At 44.3% G+C, this 23,889-nt stretch overlaps 1 pseudogene; it reads right to left on the reverse strand.

Moving 5' to 3' along the window:
• Window positions 1–1,693: 1,693 nt before the first annotated feature.
• On the reverse strand, window positions 1,694–21,906 carry LOC147332246 (myosin-16-like; annotated as a pseudogene).
• Between the last annotated feature and the right edge of the window lie 1,983 nt (window positions 21,907–23,889).

A 23,889-nucleotide genomic window follows, 5' to 3' on the forward strand; every position in this document is an offset into this window, starting at 1 on the left:
CTTCCCCTCTCTCTCTCTCTCTCACACACACACACACACACACACACACTTTCTTGTACACTGTCCTGCAGAGGGCGAGGCATCAGTCTAAGGTTTTTGGCATGAGGCAGAGGTGTTGACAAATATGTGATTGATTGCTTGCGTGCGTGCGTGTGGGTGCTCGGGCATGTACATTAGCAAACCATCTAGTCATGAGCTTATACACCTGCCCCTGCTCACTTTACCTCATCCAAACAAGAGGCTCAGTGGACCTTCTCCTGCCCTCTCCCTGTCCTCAGGCCTGCAGTCATTGGTTAATTTTTAAACTATCAATCTTGTTTTTTTTTTTGTTTTTTTTTAAACTACATAGCTAATCATAACCAATGATGTGTCATGCGTATGAAAACATGCATGGTGTTGTTGATGTGGTACTGTGTCCATACATCTAAGCGGTGGTTGGTGATGATCGACGGAGAAAGGCAGGAAGCTCTCCGGTCTCCTCTTAACAACTCATCCTACTGTATCTTACTCTGTACATTATTAGATGTGGCGAGATATCACTGTGTCACGCAGGGATAGTGAGTGTTTGGCCAACGAGCAAGCTGAGCATCATCATTCGATTGTGATCTGGAGGTCGGGCTGAGCCTCATCATCTGGGCCGGGATGCTGCATGATTCCCCAAATAATCCTTTTCAGTGTGTGAAGCCACCAAGTAAGGATTAGATGTGGGAGTTTGGAGTGTCGGGCATTTTCTAATGATTTTGTATAAAATGTGAAACGTTCATCTGAAACTAAAATAAATTCATGTTGATGTATGAAGTTAAGTGCCTTTTGTTCTTGTTGCACTGGCATCTTGCATTCATTATAAAGAGCATCTTAGGCCAACTGAATGGGAGGATGTGTTACCCAGCATCACAGCTACTGGAGCAATAGAAGTCAGGTAAAATCCAGTTTTTATTTTATTTGTTTTTAAGCATCGGAATTTTATACTTTTAGGTGTTACCACATAATTTCAGACATCCTCTATGCCACACTGTAATATTACTATAATATGTATGTGAAAGAATGACTCCTGCTAAGCAGAAACCTTTGACCCACAGACCAGAACGCCCGAGTGAGAGCAGTGTGCTGTAACATAACATCGCATCTAAAAAATAGACCTGCCTCCCATCTCAGTTTAATGCCCTTCCTACTAAAAGAGCATGGGGATGTGTGCATGCTCTGTACATGTCAGTGCTGACTTCATGTGGGACTCGAGCCCTGCCCGTGTAGGTGAAAAATAATTTTTAGCTTTCCATTGCACAACCACATGTGGCTTTGTTTTTTATAGTACCCCATGTTGCTCATATGTGATGTGGGTTCCCCTTTCCAACTGCCTCAGTCAGAATATGCTTTTTTTCTTTTCGTTTTTTGGGGAGGGGGGTAATGCCAAGAGCCATAATATCAAAGTTATCCTGACAGTACAAAAGCAATACTTACACCCTTACTTTTTCCACATGACATGGCAGCCAGGTGCTGAAAATCAAATGCACTTCATTAACTGATCATCGGCAAGTGTGAGCACCTATAAAAGGAGAATTTTTTGGCACTGTGTGTTAATACAATGCCACGAACTTGAACTTCAAAGTAGTCCAGATTTAGAAATGAAATTGAACTGAATTACACATTTCATGTAACATTTCAGGACGTGAAGGAGCCATTTGTCAGAATCTCTGCCATTTCAGCCCGTTCCTCAGCATCGTCCAGGTCATGGATGGTCTTCATGTATTTAAACAGGCTGCTGTTGGCCTGCTATTCTTACAGAAACACACAAATTAGCTGCCAGCTCCAGCACCAACCTTCTTCCACCTGGAAACACACACACACACTGTGTCTGCTTTCTTTCACTCATGTCACATGTCAAATCTTAAACCTTTCTAAATAACATCATAATATTTTTTAAAACACTGGGAAAATAAGGCACATCCTCAACTTCCAGTGAAGCTTCAGCCTCCTCCAGAGTCATCTGCAGCTCCTCTTTCTCCACCTCCACGTTCTTCTTGGCTTGTGGACGCTGCGGCCTCCTTCCCCAAGCTGACAGTCAACTCCTTGATCTCCTCTGAAACGAAATGGCACAGAAATAAAAACACAACAGTTAATCACTGAGAATCATATTTTCCTTTCTTCAAATGCTTGCAAGTTATGATCAGCTGTAATGGACAAGTTAGAAAGCACCTGAGAGGGTTTTGTTCTCCTTGCAGACAGTCATCAAGTGATCCTGGCTTTCCGTCTCCAGCATGTAGATCTCCATCATGTAGGAGCGGCTCTCCATCTGGCTGTTCTCCAGTTCCAGTTGCAGCTCCTCATCCTTCTGGCTCCACTCGGCTGCCATCTTATCGAAAACTCCCGGCTTCTTATCCAGAGCTGCCGCATTGGACTGCTTACACAAAGGCAGACATAGCAAACTCAGTTAGTTAGATTCATTATTATTATTAATTGTTGCTGATATATCATTACAGAAAGCATTAATATAATAAAGAAGTGCATTATCCACACAAAAGGTGAGGATAACTGGATCAGAAATTAGTTGGGTAACTAAGTTTCTAAGTAATAGCTTTGAATAATCAGACGTTCCAGCATTGCTCTTGTTTCCAGTGCTGTTGAAAACACTTTGCTTGTTTATTGGAATTTTGCCTCTTGACTGCTCTCTGCTGGATTTGTTTGTTAGCAACTAACCTCATGTGCATGACCTCTGCCGTGTAATAGCCTCTGGTGCTTCTGTGTCCTGTACACATTGAGATTTTGTTTTTGTGCATGTGTACCTTCTCTAGGTCTATAGTGAAGTCCTCCATCTCTCCCTGCAACCTCTGCTTGACCTTTTCCAGGCTGGCAGCTCTGGCCTGAGCCGCCTCTGCTGCCTCCTCAGCCTCCTGGAGATGCACTGCAAGTTTGCGCCTGGGAGAGAGTGGGAGGAAAGAACCAGAGTGGAATTTAAATTAAAATTTTATCACTGTCATGATTCATAAGACTCTTTTTTTAAAATTCTTTTGAACCTACTTGGTCTCCTCCAGCTCCTCGGTGCGGCGTATGGCGTCTCATACTTGCTCCTCCATGTGGTGACGTCAGCAGTGAGCTTGGACACAAGACGCTGGATCTCCCCACGGGATTCTAACTCCTCATCCAGCTGCTCCTTTAACTGCAAGAGATCATGCAGGGCATTCACCAGGCTGAGTTATGAGCCTGTGGATAGGTAGTCTGGATGGAGAGGTGGAGAGGCAAATGCATGATGCATCCAGCTCAACAAGGAACAGTAACGCATGCATTCGCATTCTCACCAGTCAGATGGATTTTGCCAGCACTGAGCTCTGTCTGAGTGTGCTCCATCTCAGCCAGGCGAGTGTTTGCCTCCGACACGCTGTCCTCCACTTTGTGGGCCTCAGAGTTCATCTATAAGAGTGGCTGAGCGTCTATGTTTGTGGCTGTTTTATTTTGAAAGAGTTAAGCACACAAGAGTCTAAAGATCTAGCTTTGCTTTCTGAGCAGCTTTCACGGTGGCGTTGAGATCTCCCGCTTCTTCCGGTCTGTCACTGAGGTCCACCAGATCTAGTGACAGCTCTGCTCTCTGCTTCTCTACCTAACAGGAAAACAACTTGACTCTCTAGCTGTAGCATAATGTCACATGTCTGCGTATTTTTTACTTGAATTCATATGCGTAGTGGTCAGGTATGTATCACGTTTGGACTGAAATAGACTCTCAAAGATGAAACTGCTAGGTAAAGCTGTGATACAAGCTGTCCGTGTGCCTTGGCTCTCATGGCTCGTTCAGCTTCCAGCTCCTCCTCCAGCTCCTCGATGCGTCCCTGAAAGAGGATAGAAAACGAATCAACGCGTGCATAAGCACTCACAGCAAAAACCTTGCGTCTTTAAAGCCAGACTATTAATCATCACTGCTCTTTATCCTCTTTTGCTTCTCACTTTCCTATTTCCAAATTTTCACATTGCAATGCTTCTTTGCTCCCATCATTGTCATTTTAGCCGTCCGGTTAGCTTTCATTTGCTTTCACCAAGCTTTAATCTTTTTTTCTCTTCACTTCCAATAAAAGTTCACTTTTATCAGTGTATTTATTAGAATTCATCCTGTAGCGTGAAGATGCTATGATTCTTTTGGGAGTGACCAGGATGGACAGGATACATCAGAGAGACGACTCCGGTTGACTCCTCCGGTTGAGGTTTAGAAGAAGGTTTGGACATGTGCAGAGGACAGATAGTGGATATGCGTAACAGATGAGGATGCTAGGGATGGGGTGAGATGGAGGCAGATGATGTGTGGCTCACCCTAACGGGAGCAGCCAAAAGAAAATGAACAATCCTCCAACTGTTGGTAAGACATTTAATGGATGAATAGAAATTTAAGCTTCATGATGATGCCGTCAGAGAGGTCAGATGACCACCAGACTCAGAGTGTTGGAACTTTCTGTATAAACAGTAGACCAACTAGTACAGCCATCTGTGCTGCTAAAAATAATTTACAATTGTAGTTCAGGTTTTGCATAAATAGCATCTACAACTGCTAAAGTGTGCATCTTGTACGGTGCTTCTGACACCCTGTTAGCCCTGACAGAAGAAGGAACAGTTTCAAATAACCCTTATTAAGAATATAGTGAAAATAAAAAGCTATTGTAGTTTCACCAACCTGGTGTTCTTTGAGTTTCTGGGTGAGCGTGGTGCTGAGAGCTTGCTCATCCTCCTCCTTCTAGTTCGTGTTGATAATTTCAAAGTCTCTCCTTTAAACACACAACAAATGGACACAGCAGAACATGAAAGAGGGTCCATTTCCACTGACAGTTTGTAGATAACAGGAACATACACAAATATATGTAGAAATGGTGTAAACCTTTATCTTCTTCTATGTTATACTTACAGATGAGGTCAATATGATGAGACAAAAAGCATGTATCTATAATGTCGGGCTTTAAATTTTGAGATGAAGACAAATTTTAGTTTACTTTTAGGTTAGGCTTTCAAGGAAGAAAGTTTTGTTTATCAAGTGCAAGTGTCCAGGAAATAAATGTAAATCTGCGTGTGTGTGTGTGTGTGTGTGTGTGTGTGTGTGTGTGTGTGTGTGTGTGTGTGTGTGTGTGAGAGAGAGCACTCTTGTCCCCTCTCTCACTTTTCATATGCCAGTTCCCATTCGTCAAGTGGCAGGGTACACTCTGGACAGGTCACCAGCATTTAGTCATAACCTTCAAATTCTGCATCAAATCTCCTGGTTTTGTGGTTATTTGTCCAAATGTCTGCAGGCACAGAAAATGCAAATGAGCTACATCTCATCAGCTGCTACACTCCTGTTCCCTGTGCCCTTAACCTGTTTCTCCTTCTCAGTCTTGGCCAGTGTAGACTCCAGGGAGTCCAGGTCTCTCCTCAGCTTATGCAGTTTCCCCTCCAGCTGCCTTCTCTGGTTGTGAAGAGACGCTGTGTTGCCTTCTTCTTCCTCCAGGCGCTCATTTAGATCCTAAACTCACAATTGTTTGTAAAAAAGAAAAAGAAAAAGAAAAAAAAAGACTTTTTGTGGATTCCAAGAAATGAAAAGCTCTAAATAATAATGACCTCATTTAATGAGTATTCGACCTTGTGTATGTGCTAAACATACACAAGGCCATTTTGCTAGTTATCCCAACATTAAATTTTACTCCATTTATATTCACATATACTGGCGATCCAAGTTATTATTACTGACAAAAAAAATCCCCTTTATCCTGTTTGCTGCTGTATTACTGCAGATTATACCAAATGGCCTCCACTGAGCTCTACTGGTAGATGCTAAAGACGTCTGTAACACAGTACAGATCCTGTATTGCAAATTACCTGCACAGTCTCCTCCAGCTGGACCTTCTGGTGCATCAGCCGTGTGCAGCGCTCCTCTGCATCACCCACTGTGTCCTGCTCCTGCAGAGAGACAAAGGCACAAGAGAAACAAAGCGATTTAAAGATGTATAATATGTATTATCCTGATGTAACGGTAACACATGGGAAGCACAAACATTGGCTCATAAGCATCCTTTACACTAAAGAAACAACAAAGGCATCAGCCTTTTATTGTATTGGTTGTTTTACTGTGCTACTTTGCAGAAAAAAGATTTCCAATATACTACAGGAATTTAATTTGCAGGACTCTAAATATAGCATAAATGCACAGAAACATCTGCTAAGCAGTGCTGTGTGTAGACATAATGATCTACTTACTGCAGCCAATGACAGGGCAAGGTCATTCTTCTCTTGTGACAGAGTGACAAGCTTTCTTTCCAGATCTTTAATCTAGCTCTCCAGTCCCTTCACCTTCTCCACTGCCACCCTCAGCTCCTCCTTAGCTTTGAAGGTCTCTTCCTGACATCTGACCATCAGCAGGGGCTTCACCTGTCGGCACAAAGCAAGAAATATGATGATGAAAATATGATGATGATAATTAATAATTTGTCAAGAGGAGTAATTTCAAAATTTGACCTTAGTGTAGAGTTTCCACTAACCCCAGCAGCGTAACTGGAGGAACTTCCTCACATTGTGCTGGATACCCATCAGTGCAATTCTACATAACACGCGCCACATAAATGCAGAAAGAACAACCAAAACGGCTACAGTACTGTGCATGCATGCATATACAAACAGATCCACACACTGAGGGTCAGCATCTTCTTAAACTCAATCCTCATCAGAAATCCTCTAAGCTGAGCCTGCAGCATGGTTATGATCGTTGCCAGCCGCTCATCACGCATGTCCTCCAGCTTTGCCAGGATGCCCGCATGGAAAAAGAATCCTGGCAGGATGGGAGGAAAACACGGACAAGCAAAAGATGGAAAAAAGAAAGACAAAGAAAAAAGGAAATGATAGAAAAAAAGAAGACCTATGGTCAGTCTTTAGATAAACAGCTTTGAACATATTACAGACAGTATTATACTAGTACTACAATATTATATACTATACTATATCTGTACCAGATGCCAATAGTAGATAGTATTTAACAGTCATAATCATCACTTGTACTTTTTGAAGATTTAAATCATAAGAAAATTTAGACAATGTATGATTTTATTGAAGCGAAGGAATATTGTAGCATTCATTCTTCTGGGTCTTTGTAATAGTGGTGTACCTTGGAGTGGCTCCATGTTATCTAGGCCGATGGAATTTAGGATGAGCTCAGAGGCCTTCTTGTTGTCAGCAAGTCCCTTGAGGATGATGTGGGTGTTGAGGATATAGTACCTGGACATAGTACAGAGAAGACCAGAGAGGGAAAAGAGTAACAAAAAATATGATCACACTCAAATGATTGCTTTATTTTATTCATATAGTGCTAAATCACAACAACTTTCACCGCAAGGCGCTTTATATACCTGCAATGGAGCTCTAACACCTCTGCGGTCTTAAAGAAGGCCCAACAGCGTCTCCACTTTCTGAGAATCCTCAGAAAAATGGACCTGAAGAAGGAGCTGCTGACCGTCTTCTACCGCTGCTCCATTGAAAGTGTGCTGACATATTGCATCGGTGTGTGGTTCTCCAGCTGCACCACAGCACACAGAAAGGCACTCCAGAGGGTCATCAATATGGCCCAAAAAATCATTGGACATCCTCTTCCCTCCCTGAAGGACCTGTACAGCACTCGCTGTCTCAAGAGGGCACGCAGCATCCTACGGGACTGCACACACCCAGGACACCGGGTGTTTAAGCTGCTGCTGTCTGGCAGGAGGTTCAGGCTGCTGAGGTCCCGAACAAACAGACTCAAGGACAGCTTTTACAACAGGGCAATAAATCAAATCAAATCAAATCACTTTTATTGTCACATCACATGTGCAGGTCCATTGGCACAGTACATGTGAGTGAAATTCTTGTGTGCGAGCTTCACAAGCAACAGAGTTGTGCAAAATACAATAACATAAACAGGCAAATATACGAATGGCAAAATCTGAAACTAATAAATATATGTACAATATATAATAGTATATGCAAAAAAAAAATTCTGGATGTGTATACTAAATGTTTTTCTGTGTGTGTGTGTGTGTGTGTGTGTGTGTGTGTGTGTGTGTGTATACACATATTTTACAGATTAAATAGAGTAAACAATAAATAAAATATATAAAATAAAATATACAGAGTGAGACATGTGCAAAACAGTGGCATTACTGTACAGTATGGAGTGCATAATGTTGAAGTTCCAGCAGTGAAGCTGAGGTGTCTATGACGTGTTCAGCAGTCTGATGGCCTGATGGAAGAAGCTGTCTCTCAGTCTGCTGGTACGGGACCAGATGCTGCAGAACCTCTTTCCTGATGGAAGTAGTCTGAACAGTTTATGGCTGGGGTGACTGGAGTCCTTGATGATCCTCCCCGCTTTCCTCAGGCAGCGCTTCCTGTAGATGTCTTGGAGGGAGGGAAGCTCACCTCCAATTATCCGTTCAGAGCACCGCACTACTCGCTGGAGAGCTTTGCGGTTGTAGGCGGTGCTGTTGCCATACCAGGTGGTGATGCATCCAGTGAGGATGCTCTCAATGGCACAGTGATAGAAGGTCCTGAGGATGCGGGGGCTCATGCCGAATCTTTTCAGTCTCCTGAGAAAGAAGAGGCGCTGCTGCGCCTTTTTCACTGTTTTGTTTGTGTGTACTGACCACGTAAGATCCTCAGCCAGGTGTACGCCAAGGAACCGGAAGCTGCTCACTCTCTCCACAGCAGCGCCGCAGATGGTGATGGGGGTGTGTACTTCTCTGCACCTCCGGAAGTCCACTATCAACTCCTTTGTCTTTGCGACGTTGAGGGTGAGATGGTTGTCTTGACACCAGTGGGTCAGGGCGCTGACCTCCTCCCTGTAGGCCGTCTCATCACCGTTGGTGATAAGACCCACCACTGTAGTGTCGTCCGCAAATTTCACAATGATGTTGGAGTTGTTAGTGGCTGTGCAGTCGTAGGTGTAGAGTGAGTACAGGAGAGGGCTCAGTACACACCCCTGTGGAGCACCAGTGTTCAGTGTGACGGGGGATGAGGTGATGCTGCCCAGTCTGACAACTTGGCGTCTGTCAGACAGGAAGCTAAGGATCCAGCTGCAGAGGGAGCTGCTCAGTCCTAGATCCTGCAGTTTCCTGTCCAGCTTCGAGGGAACGATGGTGTTGAATGCTGAGCTGTAGATGTCATCCAGGGAAGGACGGATGTTGTTTTGCTGTGCTGTATTTTAATGTGAAGTGTACTTATTTATATTTTTATATTGCATGTACTGGTTATATTTTGTGCAGTGTTTTATTTAGATTGCATGTTTTGGTTATACCGTCAAATTGTCCGCCTTTCCCCATTTTTACTAATTGGACACACCTGAGAGGAAAGGCAGTGTAATTTACAGAGTGCTGAGTGACACATAAGAGGGTTGGAGCTTGGCGTTCGAGGAGGACGGACAGCACCAGCGACTAGGGACGCGGAGCGAACAGGCGGACGGCAGTAGTAGTAACGAGAGCCCAGCTTGTGCACTGCGGGAGAGCAGAGGCGGCGAGACAGCTGGTGCCGATTTGCAGTTTTAAAGAAGCGGCGGGCGGAGTTGAGAGCTCTGCCCACCCGGGGTAAGTCTTCGACTTAGCCCCTTTTATTGAATGAAAATTGCCGAAAAGAATAGTGACTGCCGCTCCCTCCCTTTCTTCAGCGTACCAGGACGCGGAATGCGGGGAGGAAGGCGAGGACTCCGCTGGGTTTCCCTTTTACATCACTTCGCTGGACTTTTTTAGTTCTTTGTGACTTTTATATCGTGGCGGATGCCACTGGACTTTTAATGTTGTGTTTTATTGCTTTTTATTGTGTTACCCCTTGGCCAAGGTTGTTTTAATTCATTTTGCATTTTTAACTATTTAAATATAATAAATTATATTTTAATTATACAGTTTTTTAATCGTGTGCTTTCCCTTGGCGGCTCCACTGCTCTGTCCGTTTGGAGGAAGGTTTCCTTCCTTTAAAAAAAAACGACACTGTGGAAATAAAATCACCTTCGCTCCGTTACATAATCTACAAACAGCATTCTCACATACGTGTCTCTCTTCTCCAGGTGTGACAGGGCAGTGTGTAGTGTCAGGGCTATGGCATCATCAGTGGACCTGTTGTGGCGGTATGCGAACTGTAGAGGGTCCAGTGAGTCGGGTAGTGCAGAGCGGATGAAGTCCCTGACCAGTAGGGGTGGGTTTTTATAATCGATTCATCGATTAAAATCGATTCTGGCTTGGATAACGTAAAATCGATTCATTAAAATCCTGAATCGATTTTTTAATATAAATTTATTTTGTCCGAAATGCCAGAATCTCTGGTGACATCTCACAAAATTTCAAGAACCACCAAACAGTAAATGAGAGCAGGTACAGGGATTCTGCACATAGACTTAAACACACAGCGCGACCCGCGGATCAGAATCAGTTAGATGTCGCCTTTCTCACAGTCGGGGCTGAAAGCCGACAGCTCGCTGATCCGGGCCCGCGCTTTGTGTTCACGCCCTTTATGCGCTGATTCTAAAGCTGTTAGTTTGATCTCTCTCCAAACAATATTGACCGAACCAGCAGCAAAAGAAGATCCAAACGCTTCACATAAACATCGTCATGAATTCACTCTTTTACTGTTTTGCTTCCATTGCGATGTGCAGCTCTCTCTCTCCCTCTCTCCCTCCCCCTCTCCCCCCCCCCCCCCCCCCCCTCTCTCGAACAGTTTCGCTTTCTTCATTATTCGCTTGCTTGTTACGCACAAGTCTACTGTTGCTTACAGCGCTGTCGGCCGCTGTTTTTTCCCCTTTTACATTCTTCCGAAAAGAGAACCTCATTTCTGCTGTTCAATACTGAACAAATTTAAACTTTTTAAAATTATTCAAAATGCAAAATGCTTAGCCATGTCTCTAATAAAACCGCTGTAACGTCAGAGGTAATGTTGATTAATTAATGGTTTTCTTTCGTTTTTGATGTACTGCAGAATATTTTTATAAAATCCCAGGCCAGGAAAATCACCTACATGTTTTTCTGTGTTTTATCTTCAGCTACTTTGACACAAAGGCATCTGCTGTGATGCTCACACCTTGGATAAAGTCTTGAGAGTGTCAGCTTCCTTTTTATAGATACAAAAATATGTAAATGTCCTGATCTGAATTATATCTCTGACTGTCAAAATTTCCCAGATTTAAATCGAATCGAATCGAATTAAATCGAATCGTGGATCGAATCGATTTGGGACCTTGTGAATCGGAATTGAATCGATTCTAGAAATCAGTGACGATACCCAGCCCTAATCGGCACCTTTGTTAAATAAGTAATCACAAGGACCTTTAGTACTGAAGTGATCTCATAGCTTTGGTCACAAACTCATTGCCAACCTTGACGCGGGGGCGTGTTATGCCCTTCTGCAGCTCCCCGGAGTTGATGGCCATGAGGTGGGCAACTTTGTCAGCCACTTTAGAGGAGAGAGAGGACAAGGATCTAATTACACAGCTGAAAAATAGGTTGCTGCCAAGACTGTGATTAATGGAAGCAAAAAAAAACCAATATGCAGTGGATGAAAAAATATTTGGTTGTATGTCAAAATGGAAGGGCATGTTTTAGGAGAAGGAGAGAGCTAAAAAGAGAAGAACTGGGGTAAACTTGAGAGAGGGAGGTAAACTTTCTCTACCCTCAGTGGAGACACATCAGCCTGCTCCTCTCTGGGTTTCTGTTTGAACTTCATGTTTCCAAAGTGCATTACTCTTCCGGTCAGTTTGTACACGGTCATCTTCTCCTCAGGAGTGAAGCCCGGGACACCGAAGGCCTCCTGTGGACACACAAGCAGAGAGAACAGAGCGTACTGGGAACAAAGTATCACAATAAAGCTGTACAAAAAGAGGCAACAGCACCATCAACAGTCCAGTACGTTTCCATAATCAAATGTTATATACAAACTCTGAATGAAAGATAAAAGCTTTCAGTGTGAGCACAGGAGTGAGCGCACATCAGTGAGCAGCAGCTCCTCGCCGCCGTCCACGTTGTCCACCAGAGTGACTCCCTGACACACCCACACTGTTTCGGGTAAGGTAATGATACTTTACCTTTTTGTTATAATGAAAAGAGACACCACAGTTACTACACTACAAGATTTGATAAAATATTGATTTCTTAAAGTATGTCCTTTAGACTCAAAAAACAAACTTAAACTCATCTGCACACCCAAATACGTTTAACTGTAGCAAAAAAATAGAAATAAAACTGTTTATGGCCTGCTACAAAAAAATCCTTTAATTAAAGTTTAACATTAGGGGTGCGGTTACTTTGATCACCAGGTATATAAAAACAAGGAGGCTAGCTACTAGCTGTCTGCAGTCCTTCGTGACAGATAAATTAGACCACTAACTGGTGCTTTATTTGCCTTTTTGAGTTTTTAATGCAATTACACGATAGTTAAATAAATGGGTCCATAGTTTAGTAAGGTTTATACATTTGCTTGGTTCAGTTTCAGCCAGCCACACAAGTCCACTTTGGGGTTCTGTTAGCATGAGCATTGGGTGCAGGTAGCCAAGACTAGCTGCTTTTTCTCAACTGATAAGTAAATACCCTGTTGTAACTGCCCCTCAGACATTTGTCCTCCAGGTTTGGTGAATGAAACTGCAATTTTTCAGTCTTTTAATAAGTAAAAGCTACAAACAGTGGTTTTGCCTTTTCATGAGGTTTGCTAGCTAGATAGCGCTAGACCCACTTGGCCAAACATGGTGACTTCTGGTTCCAAGTAAAGTTACTGGTTCAAAATGTAAAATACGAGTCCACAAATCAACAGATGGTGTGACATTGGCTACATCCATCTGAACTGCTGAACTATACTTGTATTTTAGTATTTTTCAGACATATTAAATTTGTGTTAAGCCACTATTTGGATCTGTTTATCCAGAGCTTTGTAGCGGTTTTACATATTGATACGCATTCTTCGCTGTTTCCCTTCACATTTAATTATTCAATCGTGTATTGCTTTACTTTTAGTTTCAACCTTTAATCTACTGCTTTTGGTGGGTTTCGCTATTTTCTTTTAACTCCCTGAGTCTTAAAGCTAACATAATTAACATTACTCCAACCATGTTACGTTACTGAGTCAGCAGTCTACTCACTTGCTTGCTGACTACTTTTCATTTACTAAAGTTACAACTTATTGAAGTAAATGCATTTAAAATTCATTTAAAATTTATTCCATTGAATTAGCTGAGCTACACCTCGAACTCTCCACTTGCTACCTTACAGCTGCACTGGTATCTCCTGCAAGTTTTTGTTTTGGGAATCAGTAATTCAGGTGGCACTTTTTCAAAACTGGGACTCTAGAAAGCTTAAAAAACTGATCCTATTAAAATAGATTTGGTGGCTCCACAGTGTAATGACTAACACATTTGACTAACACACAAAAGACCCCTGGTTTGAGACCAAGAAGAGGAACAAATCACAAGATAGTGTATTCTTTTTGCTGGTCTTACGCCTGGATAAATGTATGTTGTGTCACAAGGGCAACTGGTGCAAAATTTGTCAACTCAAACATGTGGATAAATTCACCACCATGACCCCTTGGGAAAACAGAGAGTAGCCACAAGAACATATCTCTGAGACCCAGGGATAGTCTGTCCTTCATGATATCCCAAAATGATTTAACGTAATAATATTTTCATTTTTTTTCTGGTAACATTCCTTTTTATTTTATGAGCATTAAAACTGTGGAAATTAAAAATGAAAGAAACACATTTCAACACAAAAACCCTGTTTAAAAAGAACTTCTCTTAGTCAAGCTTTTTGGTCAAACTGCATTCAGCAGCTAACAGGCACCTAAAGCTGTGCTGTTATGTCACCTCACCGTGGATGTGACAGAAGGCTGAGTGAGGCGGAAAGATTTTACTCAGAGTTGTGGAAGGTGAGTCAGACTTATTGCTGTCAGGGGATGGGGTGGAGGAGGGCCAAACATCAGAGCAGGAAGGTGTGAGCTCAGAGAAGGACATACCAGCTTTTGAGAAGCCTGCGCAGGGACAAAAACGTGACACCAGGAATCCATTATATTGTGTAAGCTAGGGTACTTGACTTGGGTCTGGATGGAGGATGTCCGAGTCATACTGTGAACATACACATGCTAAAAAATGCTTTCAGTTTTAAAGATGCCTTCAGATAGCAGCACCTTCTTGTAGTTTTATGTGCTGTGACTCATTTTTCCCCAAAAAAACCTGGTTGCTTATTAACTGTTTGATGTAATCAAAGAGCCTCCAGTTTTGGTGGTTGTGGGCAACAATGTCCCACTTTTAATTTTTCATATTGTAAACTTTTTTTAAACCCAATTTTAGGAGGTTTGAAACAGAACTGATATGGAAAGAAGAGCTGGAGTTTAGTGCACCTTTGGGAAATATATTAATTATATAAATCAGCAAAGCAAATAGTTTAAGAAACCAAACTTTTATTTTATTGTATGTGTGTGTGTGTGTTCCACTTCTACACATTGCAATGTGAAAAAACGTCAGAGCCCTATCTTACACGATGCTTTTTATCTATAATGAGTGGCGAGCGTTGTCAGTTTGTCCCTGCGCAGGCTCCTTGAAAGCTGGTATGTCGTCCTCTGAGCTTTCACCTTCCCGCTCTAATGTCTGGCCCTCCTCCGCCTCATCCCCTGACAGCAAGAAGTCTGACTCCCCTTCTACAGCTCTGACTAAAACCCTTTGTTCCTCATTCAAACCTCTGCCTTCTGAAGCACGGACATATTGCAATGGGAGTTAGTAAGTCCTGCTGTCCACTGTTCAATTAAACTTTATTTATATGGAGCCAAATCACAGCAACAGGTGCCTGAATTTGCTTTATGTTGTAAGGTAAAGACCCTACAATCACACAGAGAAAACAGTGAAAGAACACTTAAAGAACACAGATTAAAAGCTTTGTTTTGAAAGCGTTATAATTTCTGTATATTTCTGAAATTGATGTTTGGAGCTCCTCCTTGAATCGCTACCTTATCGTGGTGGAGGGGTTTGTGTGTCACAGGGATCCCAGGGGCTATGTTGTCTGGGGGCTTTTGCCCCCTGGTAGGGTCTCCCATGGCAAATTGGCCCTGGGTGAGGGACCAGACAAAGAGCGATTCATAAGACCCTTATGAAAAGGACACCGAGGGAACAGTTTACCCTGCCCGGGATAGGGTCACCGGGGCCTCGCCCTGGAGCCAGGCCCGGGGAGGGTGCCCAAGGGCGAGCGTCTGGTGGCCGGGCCTTAGTCCATGGGGCCCGGCCGGGCACAGCCCGAAGAGGAGACATGGGCCCATCCTCCCGCAGGCCCACCACCCGCAGGAGGCGCCATAGGGGTCGGGTGCATTGTGTGCCGGGTGGCGGCCAGGAGCGGAGGCCCTGGCGGACTGACCCCCGGCTGCCAAGACTGGCAATAGGGACATGGAATGTCACCTCTCTGGTGGGGAAGGAGCCTGAGTTAGTGCGTGAGGTTGAGAGGTACCGGCTAGATATAGTCGGGCTCACCTCTACACATGGCTTGGGCTCTGGAACCAGTCTCCTGGAGAGAGGCTGGACTCTGTCTCAGTCTGGAGTTGCCCCTGGTGAGAGGCGGCGGGCTGGGGTGGGTATCCTAATATCCCCTCGGCTTGCTGCCGGTACGTTGGGGTTTTTCCCGGTGGACGAGAGGGTTTGTTCCCTGCGCCTTAGGGTCGGGAACAGGTCCTGACTGTCATCTGCGCTTATGCGCCGAGTGGCAGTTCAGAGTACCCAGCCTTCTTAGAGTCCCTGGGGGGGGGGGGGTGCTGGAGGGTGCTCCACCTGGAGACTCTGTTGTCCTGCTGGGAGACTTCAATGCTCACGTGGGTAACGACAGCGAGACCTGGAGGGGCGTGATTGGGAGGAACGGCCTCCCTGATCTGAACCCGAGCGGTGCTCTGTTATTGGACTTCTGTGCTAATCACAGTTTGGCCATAACGAACACCCTGTTCGAACATAAGAGTGTCCATAAGTGCACGTGGCACCAGGACGCTCTAGGCCGTAGGTCGATGATCGATTTTGTAATCGTATCAGCAGATCTGCGACCATATGTTCTGGACACTCGGGTAAAGAGAGGGGCTGAGCTGTCAACTGATCACCACCTGGTGGTGAGTTGGATCAGGTGGCGGGGGAAGACGCTGGACAGACCTGGTGCACCTAAACGCGTAGTGAGGGTGTGCTGGGAACGTCTAGCAGAGGCCCCAGTCCGCGAGATCTTCAACGCACACCTCCGGCAGAGCTTCAACAGCATTCCGAGGGAGACTGGGGACATTGAGTCCGAATGGACCATGTTCAGCGTCTCCATTGCCGAAGCTGCTGCATTGAGCTGCGGCCGCAAGGTGGTTGGTGCCTGCCGTGGTGGTAATCCCCGAACCAAATGGTGGACACCAGAGGTGAAGGGAGCCACCAGGCTGAAGAAGGAGTCCTATCGGGCTTGGTTAGCCTGTGGGACTCCGGAGGCAGCCGACAGGTATCGACAGGCCAAGCGGAATGCGGCTCGGGCAGCGGCTGAAGCAAAAACTCGGGTGTGGGAGGAGTTCGGAGAGGCCATGGAAAAAGACTTTCGGACTGCCTCGAAGAGATTCTGGCAAACCGTCAGACGTCTCAGGAGGGGAAAGCGGTGCTCTACCTGCACTGTGTATAGTGCTGGCGGAGCGCTGCTGACGTCGACTGAGAAAATTGTCAGGCGGTGGAAGGAATACTTCGAGGACCTCCTTAATCCCACTGACACGTCTTCCGAGGAGGAAGCAGAGTCTGGGGATGAGGGGAATGACCCGCCAATTTCCGGGGGCGAGGTCACTGAGACAGTTAAACAACTCCTTGGTGGCAGAGCCCCTGGTGTTGATGAGGTCCGCCCCGAGTTCCTGAAGGCTCTGGACGTTGTAGGGCTGTCCTGGTTGACACGCCTCTGCAATGTTGCGTGGAGATCAGGGGCAGTACCTGTGGACTGGCAGACCGGGGTGGTGGTCCCCATCTTTAAGAAAAGGACCGGAGGGTGTGTTCCAACTACAGGGGGATCGCACTCCTCAGCCTCCCTGGGAAAGTCTATGCCAGGGTGCTGGAAAGGAGAGTTCGTCCGTTAGTCGAACCTCGGATACAGGAGGAACAATGCGGTTTTCGTCCTGGTCGCGGAACACTGGACCAGCTCTTTATCCTCTCCAGGATACTTGAGGGTGCATGGGAGTTTGCCCAACCAGTCTACATGTGTTTTGTGGACTTGGAGAAGGCATTCGACCGTGTCCCTCGGGGTGTCCTGTGGGAGGTGTTGCGGGAATATGGGGTGTCTGGCCCATTGCTACGGGCCATTCGATCCCTATACAACCGTTGCAAGAGCTTGGTTCGCATTGCCGGCAATAAGTCGGACTCGTTCCCGGTGGGTGATGGGCTCCGCCAGGGCTGCCCTTTGTCTCCGGTTCTGTTCATAATTTTTATGGACAGGATTTCTAGGCGCAGCCAAGTGGCGGAGGGCTTTCGCTTTGGTGGCCTCAGATGATGTGGTTCTGTTGGCTTCATCGGGTGAGGGCCTCCAGCTTGCACTGGAACGGTTCGCAGCCGAGTGTGAAGCAGCGGGAATGAGGATCAGCACCTCCAAATCTGAGGCCATGGTTCTCAGCCGGAAAAGGGTGGAGTGCCCACTCCGGGTCGGGGATGAGTTCCTGCCCCAAGTGGAGGAGTTCAAGTATCTCGGGGTCTTGTTCGCGAGTGATGGGAGAAGGGAGCCGGAGATCGACAGACGGATTGGGGCTGCAGCTGCAGTAATGCGGACGCTGCACCGGTCCGTCGTGGTGAAGAGGGAGCTGAGTGTAAAAGCGAAGCTCTCAATTTACCGGTCGATCTACGTCCCTACCCTCACCTATGGCCACGAGCTGTGGGTAGTGACCGAAAGAACGAGATCGCGGATACAAGCGGCAGAAATGAGCTTCCTCCGAAGGGTGGCTGGCCTCTCCCTTAGAGATAGGGTGAGAAGTTCGGCCATCCGGGAGGGGCTCAGAGTAGAGCAGCTGCTGCTCCACATCGAAAGGAGCCAGCTGAGGTGGTTCGGGCATCTGACAAGGATGCCCCCTGGGCGCCTCCTGGGTGAGGTGTTCCAGGCATGTCCCACCGGGAGGAGGCCCCGGGGCAGACCCAGGACACGCTGGAGAGATTATATCTCTCGGCTGGCCTGGGAATGCCTTGGTATTCCCCCGGATAAGCTGGAGGAGGTGGCTGGGGAGAGGGAGGTCTGGGCCTCTTTGCTTAGGCTGCTGCCCCCGCGACCCGGCCCCGGACAAAGCGGATGAAGATGGATGGATGGATGATGTTTGGAGTCACATGTAGAAGAAACAATTAGATTTTTAGCAATAGAAACATAATATTTGCAAACACTGTATCACTTAACTTCCCTTGCTGCTGTAAAATGTGGAAGCTGCACTGCCCGTCATTTTGAAACCTCCACAAATGTGGCATCAATAGAAAGCCCAGGATCTCCTCTTGACAGTACAGCAGGAATTAATGATGATTGATGTCATGTAGAAGTCATGTAGACTCATGTCTACTACAGAGGACAAGAATGAATTGCTGGATCTTGGCCTAATAGGATTAATAATCTCCTAAGAGTGAAACTGCATATATCCACACAAACCAAGCCTTTGCTTTTAAAACCGCTACAAGTGTTTTAGTTTTTAAAACGTTGAATTTTAAATTGTTATTTATTCATTTTCTTGCATATTAGCATGCAGCATATGACATTATTAAAACATGTTTTTTTCCCCAGTCTGTCGTTTCACATTCAGTCATTTTAATTCTATCCACTGCAGATTTATCTGCTTTACCTCTGAGCTCTGGTTTCGTTCCAGAGAGGAGCTGGTAGAATATGTGAGATCCTCTCTCGGCAGCCTGCTGGGAAATCAGTCTTGATTTTTCGAGCAGATCTAGCACCAAGACAAACGCAATTCATAAGGGCCCATTTATCCAAATTATTTTCATTTCTCACTTGATGTTTTGTCACGGCGTGACATCTTCATGTCACGGACGACGGCACATAAAAAGCAAGGCGTGTTATTTTTAACAAGGCCCCCTGACACTGACAAGCCTGATCAGAAGTAATGCAAGAGTAACATCCACTCACAGGTCTCAGTGTCAGCGCCAGCCGGCTTAGCTGTGGATGAGGATGAACTTTCCTTAGAAGGAAAACAGACGCACATATTCGGAAACAATTTTTCTATTTCATTTCATGCGAGACATTAATAGTTTATCTGATTATTTAAAATCTGATCCCTGCAAAGTGCAAGGAGTTGTTGTTCCTGATGGGTTTACCAAATGCCTCCAACACTGGGTTGGCCTGTATGATCTGGTCCTCCACTGAGCCCTGGAAGCAGCAACATTCAAATGCCCATTATTTGAGCCTTGGAGTCTGAGGCTTTGCTCCCGGACGCTCCAAAACTGGCAAAGTACTGGATAACCTTAGTGTTTTCAGTCCTGCCTGCACCAGATTCCCCACTGATAGGAAAGGACCAGAGATCAAAAGAACGGTGTGATTACACGGTGTACATGATTTTGCAGGGAGCTCAAAGTCGGAAACAGGAACACGCGTGTTATCCTTACGTGATCAGCATAGACTGGTGCTCGCGCTCTGCGATGACAGGACATGAAAGGGGGCAGACAAACAGAGTGAGTGTGAGAGAGGAGAGTAATTGCTGCTGATTTCCCTCCGTCAGCACTGTGAACAACACAGACAGCTGTCCCGATGCCGCAAAACCTTTTTCTACTCCCCTAACAAATCATCACACGGCACACTGATTACACACCTCCAGCAACTGCCGTCTTAAAACATACAACTGCGTAACGACAGGCCACTTGCACGTTTCTGCTCCGCCTTGTATATCTGGGCCAGTTTAGCTCCATAGATAGAAAGCCATTTATATGGATTGACTGTCACACAGAAGAGGCGTGTGCATGTCCAGACGTGGGTTTAAAGGTTTAAGGATGCTCGGTCAATGATGTTAAAACATGATGGAAAGTTTTTCAACTTTGTGGCACCTTTACATGTTGATGCTATTTCCTGTACTGTGTTAAAAAATAAATGTTACATTTTTAGTGTAATTCAACCTCCTGTATGTAAAACCTCATGTATCAGATATGATACATGAGGTTTTTGTATACTTTTGATAATTCTAAATCATCAATGTATCATCATAATTGCACAATTTATTTTTAAGCAGTACATTGCAAATGAAATGCCAGATGTAGCAAATATGACACAAATTAATAATCATATATGGAAACTAGTATTTAATGCTTTTTTTTGTTTGTTTGTTTCGTCAATGGGTTCAATAAACAACCCATTTACAAAAAATTTGAATTTTTTATTTTTTTAAGCTTTACTGGGATAAACATAAACGTTTTTCCTTTCCAGTCACCTTTCTCACTCACTATGTGTTAATAGACCTCTCTGCATTGAATCATACTTGTTAATAATCTCTGGCTCTCTTCTACAGCATGTCTTTATCCTGTCTTCCTTCTCTCACCCCAACCAGTCGCAGCAAATGGCCCCGCCCCTCCCTGAGTCTGGTTCTGCCGGAGGTTTCTTCCTGTTAAAAGAGAGTTTTTCCTTCCCACTGTCGCCAAAGTGCTTGCTCATAGGGGGTCATATGATTGTTGGGTTTTTCTCAGTATGTATTATTGTAGGGTCTACCTTACAATATAAAGCGCCTTGAGGCAACTGTTGTTCTGATTTGGCGCTGTATAAATAAAATTGAATTGAATAAACATGAAAATAATGTATACTGAAACTTGCGAGGCAGATGCAGATGGGCATCAGCTAGTTTATGGGGGGAAAAGAAGTTGTCACGTCTTACAATTCTTAAATTAAATCATTATTATTCTTATTAGTAAGAGGAGGATTTTATAGTTCACAAATAATACATCACAAACAATCGTGTTTACTAATTGGTTATTATTTGGTTGTAAACATGAAAAAACTATTATAACAAATATCAAATGAATAATAAATTATTTGTAAAGCATACATGAATATTGTTTGAATCTTTTTTTAATGAAGTTACATCTGAAGTTGAGCTTATTAAGGACTTTGTAAAGCATAAATATGCCTTTTGGCCCTTATCCTCAAATCCACACAGATTTATGGAGCACTGCACCACAAATAAACAGGACGGGCTAACGACTGATCGGAATTATAACCAATAATAACTAACACATAATGTAAAAATTGTTTTGCATTGTCATCACAAGCTGTCATTTTTACTAAAGATAAACAAAGATTATAAGATACAATTTCACGGTTTGTTAATGAAGTTTGATTAATTACAAGGTTACAATTTATTAACTTGAGGATTACATGGTGTTACCCCTTCTAGGCATTCTGGAAGGTTTCAGACTTTTACTAACTGAAGAAGTAGTACAAAGCTACACATGTAGATTTAATGTTAAATGTGATAAATTATAGTTTGTCATCAAATAAATCATCAGTTGTATGAATAATCTTAAATCATTTTAAGCTTGCATAACCATTATGGCAAAAGAACAGAAAAGAGGGGGGGGGTATGCATCAACCACATGGCGTGATTAATTCTCTGCGCAGTGAATAATCTTTATGATTGATTATGATTGATGGGAAACATATTGAATAACACATTGAAAACCAAAAGTAATAAAATTCTCTAAGTTACAAAAGGCTTTTCTGTTCCTATACTGCTTTTTTTCTATGGTTTGACTGCTTTTTAATGGTGCTGTGGATTACTCAGTGCTGTGAAGCTTGCTTATGTAGATCCTTGCGCTGACATAGTGGCGGTGAAGGTTTTCCGAGACGCGGCTTCGTTGAGGAACGTGTGATCAGCGATGTCACTGGCTTGGTAGAACTTAGGCCGTTTCATCTGCTGGACATCATCCTGCCTCACTTTCACCGTCTGGTTAGAGAAGACGATAACAATAAGAATGTCGTCCGTCATCTTTGACCCAGCAGGGGCGTTTGATTTCATGTGGTTTATTCATGACATCTAGCCCTCCAGGGGGTCCACATCATCCCTGCAATCGCCTTTATAGACACCAGGCTTGCTTGCTGCCGCTAACATACTCAACCTAGTGACCGATTAGCCTGCTCACCCACTGACTTCATCAGAGACAGACTGGCAGTTTAAAGAAAGCAGAGTTGTTAATTGGAGTGAGAGAAAGGATAGTAGATGTTGATCCAACAAGAGCTAGTGTTTGACTCAGGTACTCACCAGTGCAGGATGTACAGATAAGCTCAGGAGCACTATAGGTGTGTGCCTTTTGGCCCTGGGAATGTGGATTTGGGAATTCTTTAGTCTGCCTTGGTCCATTTTGGGTTTCCCTGCAAAGCCATCAAAACCGTCTCCTTTTCTCAGCCCATTACTTTAGTTATCTTCCCCGATCCCTCTTGATTTCCACCCCTCCAGTTTCATTCCACCATGTCTCTGCTGTTAAGCAGTTATTACTTTATCTGTGTGTGTACATTAGGATTAGTATGGCACCCTAAACTGAAACCACTGATGTGCCATTGGGTTATTTTTGTCCATCAAATTCAATTAGATCTTTGTCCATCTTGATTATTTTGAAATACCTACAGCCAGATTAAATCCTTTATATTAAAACAATGATTCCCTCAGTGTATTTTGGTGTGTAAGTAATTACATTTGGATTTTTTTCAGCTAGGAACAGCTCTGGGTCAAATATAAAAGAGCTGATTTTTTTTCCCAGGATGTGTAAATTCCAGGATGTGAAGAAAAATTCCAGGGAATGCCAAAAGTTGCTGCTTTCCCAGAAGCTGAAATTTTCTGACATCACTGCTTTGTTCTCAGCCTGTAGCCTCACTCCCAACTTCCTCTGAGCTGAAGTAGCTGTTGCTCCAGTTTCCCAAAGGGGGCACTCACATTCGTACTGACTCAGCGGCACAGAGAATGAGCCTCAGGGGGATGATGGTTTGACTTGGTTCCATATTCTTCATCATTCATTTCACAGCATTTCAATCATATTATTTTTTTCCAGCTTTCTAAATTGTGCTTTTGTTATTTTTTAAAATGATTTAACAGATTCTGTGGAGCCTCTCTTTTACCATCCCCTTCTTCTCTTGGTGTAATTTCATCTTCCTCCTCGTCGTCTCATGTCTCAGCCTCTGATTTTTATTTCATGTTTTGGCCACCCAGTATTATTCCCCAACTGCTCAGTTAAACAGAATGACTTCATCTTTGTTAACTATGTGTCTGCTTGTCCCTGCGGTTTTAGTCTGTCTCCATGATAGGAATGATTTTGTTGTGAGCACACTCAGCTGGTCTCAGGGGCTCCACAGCCCCTGAGACCAGCTGAATAAAAGATACACCCACATAATCACATAATCACACTAACAGCTGTACACGATGGCTAAAAGGATAGACCGATTTGTGTGTGTGTGTCCCCAGCGTGACTACAGCCACCTGTGGAGTGTTGACATAGTTAAACAGACAAATACAAACATCATCTGGGAATTAGACAGATGTAGTTTAAAAGTGGAGGACAAAATGGGGAAAGATATTAAAGACATAAAGAGGTTTGCTCATATGAAGAGGAAGGTGGAAAGGTGTATGAATTATTGCTTCCACCTGTATCTCTCTCTGTTTTAAGGGTTTGTGGCCAATGGGCCGAATATGAAAGAGTTGAAACTGCAACATGTGTGTTTGTGTCTGGCCCCTGGGACGTGTGCGAGACATTTGTCTGCTCATATGGATTTACTGTGGTGTGTAAACAGGCCGGTGAGAGGTACCATTGTTCCCACTGCTAATACTGCAGCTAACTGTGCCGCCGCTAAAGAGCCAAATCCAAGCAGCTATAATCTCAGGTCACCCGGCTTTCCTTCAGTCTTTTTGTGTTTTAGCTGCCTGCACGCTTCATGTTCCTGCTAAACATTTCCTAAAGCCTGTTATGCTACTATGATGCAA

This window comes from Aulonocara sp. 'chitande type north' Nkhata Bay, linkage group LG4 (assembly GCF_057382095.1).
Source record: "Aulonocara sp. 'chitande type north' Nkhata Bay isolate Kocher_YH1m ecotype deep benthic linkage group LG4, A_spYH_male_GT1.1, whole genome shotgun sequence".
NCBI classification, from domain to species: domain Eukaryota; kingdom Metazoa; phylum Chordata; class Actinopteri; order Cichliformes; family Cichlidae; genus Aulonocara; species Aulonocara sp. 'chitande type north' Nkhata Bay.